The following is a 6,046-nucleotide window of genomic DNA, read 5'->3' as shown; positions in this document are numbered from 1 at the left end:
TTCTAGCCATCCCGCATTATTATATCCTTCGTTAACCCCATTTGAGCCTATATCCATTTTTTGTTTAAAACACAATGAATGTAACCATTGGCCAAAAACACTTCCGCACCCTGCTCAAAGTCATGAGAATATATTCCAACTGTGTTGAAAAGCTAAGTTTGGGGTAAAGACCCCAAAAGCTCTCAAAGCCCTAGAAAGTGAAAAAACGAGAGAAAAAGAAAAAGTGATGAATCGAGAAAAAGAAAGAAAAATAAAAATCAAATACTCGATGATTCAAAAGAAAGAAGCATGGAAAAGGGTAGTTGGTAAAAATTCAAGAAATAAGAAAAGAACACCGAGGAAATAAAAGAAACCAAACACAGGATATAACATCGACTCTGAGCCAAAAGCCCATTGTTTTCCTCTTTTTTTTTTGTGTAAATCCATACCCTAACCCAAGCCAAGATACAACCCTAAAGACCTCAAAAGTGTGTGTGTTATGTGTAGGTGATGAGAAAAGAGAGACTATTCAAACTTGTGAGTGATATTGCATACTTTGAATTATGAGTGTAAACAGTTAACCCCGAGAGAATTGGTGAGAATGTGAAATAAGCTGACAGGTGAAACAATGCTTTAAAGTGGAAGTGTGAATGATGACTTACGAGGATGGGTAGGACTTGTGGAAGGAAAAGGGAAGACGTTTGCGAATGATCTCAGCAGTGGTGGAAAGCATAAAGAATTATGGGGAGTGATAGTGAAACATTACTTGGGACAAGCAATGAGCTAAGTTTGGGGTTGTGATCAGTCACCATTTATAGTAAGTTTTCATTACTGATCCGACGCAAAACAGAGACATTTGATACACTGTGCAAGCATTTAAGGTACAATCCGAGTAGTTTTACTTCCGTTATGTTATTTACGCATTTTTTATGTTTTACTTTGTTTATCTTGATTTTATGCGTGGGATAGCTGTGTTTTTGTCAGACAGATCCAGGTAGAAGAACTGGAGAACTCAGAACACGACAGTGCGAGAGTCTGGTACGAAAAAGAGCAGAAAATTCCAGTACAGGAGGCCTGACACAGCCACCAATGTCACTTGACACGGGCCGTGTCAGGGAAAGGGAAACAGAAGAAGAAAACAGTAGCCTGACACGGCCACCCGTGTCACCTGACACGGGCCGTGTCAGGCAAAACTTCACCCCGTGTTGGGCATGCCATAGGCGTGTCAGGAGAGCCAATAGGCTGACACGGCCACCCGTGTCAACTGACACGGTCCGTGTCAGCTGACATGGGCCGTGTCAGCCCAAGCCCAATATTTCCAATTTTTCCGGGCTTTTCATTCTTCGGGCTTTGTGGAGACATCTTTGGACCTGTCCAACTGCTGTTGGGAACTTTCACTATAAAAAGAGGTCTTCTGCCAAAGGAAAAGGCATCTTGGAATACAGCAAACAACAGTATTGTGAAGTAATCAAGTATTACAGAGATTAAGACATTTGGAGAGCTGAAGAGATTCATGAGCGGGAGCGATTGAAGATCAAAGTCATCCAATTACTTGTAATGTGTAATTTTTATCTTGAATTGGTTTTAAACAATATGAGTAGCTAAACCCCCCAATGCTAGGGGGGTGTCCCTGATTTAGAATTGTAATGAATTTGAGTTTACATTTGCATTTATAATATTTTATTTACGGTAACCTTTTGATGTGTTTATTGCTTTCTCTTTCGGACCAATCGAGATTGATCTATGGTTATCACTTAGGATGGACCGCCAGTGATAAGGTTTTCATCAGGTTACTTTGCAGTAGATATCACCTAGGACTTGGGATACCCTGTATGAACCAGAGCGTTCTTGATATTATACAGCTTAACTTCACCCTCATTGGCTATGGACATATGAATGAGGGTAGATTGATTAAAGGTTTTCTCACCAAGGACTTGGGAGAAAATACCCTTGAGAACTGGTAGTAATTGATATTTGTTGATGCAATAGTAACTCAGAGTTATTACAGGGATAAATCATACACCTTCCCTGACATTGTTCCTTTTTCTCTATAAACTCTTATTTTTCTCTATTATTTTCTTTTTACACTCAAAAACCCAAATTAATACTTTTTGTTTAACTGAATGATGATTTAAACTCAATACTAACGTGCAGTCCTTGAGATAGACATTCGGGGATTTTCCCCATTATTAGTATAAAAGGCAAAATAGTACACTTGCTATTTTTCCGATCAATTCTCCTTCAGCATGCTCCTTGTCATACCAAACATAGTCTCGTTTCTTATTTTAGCAAGACCGTTGGGTTGTGGAATATATGGAGCAGTCATCTCATGTTCAACTCCATTCTCTTCACAAAACCTTCTTAACCCTGATGAGTTGTACTCATATCCACCATCTGTTTTGAGAACTTTCAGCTTCTGACTACTTTGTTTTTCAACCTTCATCTTGAACTTCTAAAACTCAACAAACACGTCATGCTTAAACTTGATGAGTGTTATCCATATCATTCTTGTGAACTCATCCATAAATGACACAAAATACTTGTTTCCTTCAATTGAAGGTACTTCAAATGGTTCACATACATCAGAATGCACTACTCCTAAAACATGTTTTGCTCTTGGAGCCACTTCTGATGAAAATGGCAATCTAGATCGCTATCCTTTCATGCATATCTCATATGACTCCTCAGGCTTCACAATCTTAGGAATGCCATGTACCATCTTCTTAGAACTTAGATGCCCTAAGCTTATGTAGTTCAGATGCCCCGATCTCTTGTGCCAATGATCATTGTCACCTTTAGCACCTTCTGCATTAAGGCGTTTAGTTTTAGCTGTTTCCACATTCATTTTGAATGTTCTGTTGCTTCCCTGTTCAGATTGCATAGTCGGCTTTTAATCAGAATCATACAACTTCAAGAGATTATCCTTCATAGTAATTGAGAAACCTTTCTCAATTATTTGACTTGCACTCATCAGGTTGCTCTTCATGCCAGGAACATACCAAACATCCTTGATCAAAACAATTTTGTCATTCTTCACTCCGACTTTGACATTTCTCATTCCTTCAACATTAAGGTACTTATCATCAACACATATGATCATTGTTCTCTTTCTAGAGTCAAAATTAATCAGCCATTATTTGTTTCCAGTTAGGTTATTTGTGTAGCAAATCTCCATATACCACCAGTCTACCAAATATCCACCATCAGATTTAGAAGTTCATCATCAAAGTCTCCTTTGGCTATGTTTGCTTCTTCCGATTTCCTTTCCTTGTTTGACCAATAATCTACAGCAAAATGGCCAAACTTCTTACAACAATAGCATTGAACCTTCTTCTTGTCAAACTTCTCCTTTCCCTTATGATGTTTCTTCTCATCAGAGTTGGAGGCTTCTGACTTATGATAACCACCACCATGTCTCTTCTTGGCCTCTGACCATGACTGCCTTTGATTCTTCTTACTAGAAGACGCTTTCAGAACCTGTTCTACCTCTCTTTCAGAGTTTCTCTCAGTTAGACGCAACTCTTGTGCCTCTAGACTACTATGCATCTCTTCAATTCTCATGATGCTAAGGTCTTTAGAGTGTTCAATTGCTACAACAATGTAATCAAACTACGGAGTAAGTGATCTCAGTATCTTTTCAATGATTACTTTTTCAGAGAGAGTTTCTCCACAAGATTTTATCTCATTTGTGATCAAAATCACTCTGAAGATATAATCAGGTACCTTGTCATTGTTCATCATGTTGAGATTCTCATACTGCTTACATGGAGACTAAAGTTTCATCTTCTTCAATGATGCATCACTGCTGTAGCACCGTACCAATGTGTCCCTTGCAGCCTTCGTCATCGTTGAATTAGTGATCTTCTCAAATACATTTGTATCTACACACTGATGGATATAAAACAATGTCTTTTAATCCTTCTTCCTCGTTGATCTATGCGCGTTTCTCTGCACTTCGTTACATTTGTTGCAACAACCGTGTAACCATCATTGACGAGATCAAGAACATCTTGAGTGTCAAACAACACACACATCTTAATCATCTATTAATTCCAATTCTTTCCATCAAATACTAGAAGCTTTGCGTTCAAGCTACCATTTTGGCCGTTCATCTTCATTCCTGTGCAAATTCACTTAGATCTCACCAACACTAGTGTTTCCCAATCCCACAAAATCAAGAAATGCGATTCTATTTCGATTTAGATTTTCAATTCACTGTGAATTGAATGAGCAAAATCAATCACATACGCCTCATGTACACTCGTGTTTTCCATTTCCGAATCCGAACCAAAGATGTAGATACCAATTGTTGATACACAAGAATAAAGAAGAAGAAGATGATGGAAGAGAGAGAATTCTAACTAACTTTTACTCTCAAATAAATAGTATTTATGTCCTCAGAACCACTAAATAAGTATTGATCAAGTATACAAAAATCTCAGATTTCTAAAATTTCTTTTATAATTTTAATAAAAAAAAAATTCTTTTATAATAATTACAAAGTTGAACTTAACTATATTTGTTTAGCCATAATTTCAACATTTTAATAACTAAATTCAAAATTTATTTATTCAATTATAAAAGCAATTTCAATATTTATTTTAATGAAACCGTGGAAAACAATATTTAAGATAGAAATAACAAAAGAAAATAATAGATAGAAGTAACAAATTAGAAAATGATGAATTCCATTTTTTACAGCTTCATTGAATCCTTTGCTTGAAATTCTATGGCATCTTACAAGCCTCAGGCATCGTAGCTTACTAGCACTGCGAAATTTAAATAAGATATTAAAATATGGTTTAATGCAAACACAAACATACAGTCGTTAAGAAAAAATAGTTCAGTATTAACAATTACTTCTCAGCTATAAATTCAAGGAGATCATCAGTAGGCAAACGAATGAATCATACAAGTTCCCATAATCATATCCTTTTATAAATGCTTACAATTAAAGTTACATTAAACGAAACGTTTTAAAACTAAAACGTTGGTTCCAATAAACTTTGGAAAAAGAATTACCTACACACTATAAGTGGCGCACATAATCACTTTGAAAGATAAACGCTCATGTGTTTTCAATCACATTAAAAGTGGGCTACTTTTTAGGGGTCTGAGTTTTGATAGAAAGTGACCTTTTGGAGTACCATTTTGTATAGTAGTATTAAAGTCATCCGGAGAGTTTATTGTTGATTTTAATGGAGACTCTTTACATGCTACTCCCTCCCTTATAATTTCAAAATAAATAATTTATTTTAATTTTTAATGTATTTTTTTCCAATTTTACCATCTTATTAATATTACTTTTATCATTCTCAATACAAAAATACTTTAGTAAAAATATAATTTTCTCTTTCATTTATTTCATTTTCTTAATTTATGTGAAATAGTCAATTGAATAACTCATTGTAAAACGGAGGGAGTAATCGTCATTGTTCCTATGACCAGCTAAATTGTTTAGATTATGTCTTTTTGAGATGAACCTAAGACCAACTCCAACGGTTGGTTCTTCACCTTGGAACTCCAGCCTGACAATGAAAAGACAGCATTTTTCAATTTTATGCTGGATGAAGTTTGACAGCATGTCAAACGTTTTAAAGGCAAACAACCGTTGGTTGATTAAAATAATAATATAATGAAAAGTTAATTAAATAAAATAATAATAAAATTCAAAATAAATGATAATGAAAATTAAATGTTAAATTCCTGCCACGGCTCTTTTGCAGCTATTGCTCCCAACGCTACTTTTTTTTTAGTTAATTATAAATAAACCAATATGAAAAATTGTACATACAAATTTTTTCTCACACTTCTATTTTCTCTCACAATTTTATCATTTTACTCTTCATTTGTAAAATTTTGTCTTACAATTTCATCCTTTTACTTCAAATTACAATTGTTTAGGCCAAATGGATCCTAATCATTTTCATTATCAAAATCCTAATCCTCAAAATTCTCAAATTCCACCGGTGCCAACAAACCCCGTCATATTTCTTCCGTCACCAAACAATCCAAATATGTATCCTATATCTCAAATGAATTCTAATAGTATGGAATTCTCTACTCA

This window comes from Lathyrus oleraceus, chromosome 7 (assembly GCF_024323335.1).
Source record: "Lathyrus oleraceus cultivar Zhongwan6 chromosome 7, CAAS_Psat_ZW6_1.0, whole genome shotgun sequence".
Taxonomy (NCBI): domain Eukaryota; kingdom Viridiplantae; phylum Streptophyta; class Magnoliopsida; order Fabales; family Fabaceae; genus Lathyrus; species Lathyrus oleraceus.
Note: the sequence above shows the minus strand (reverse complement) of the source record.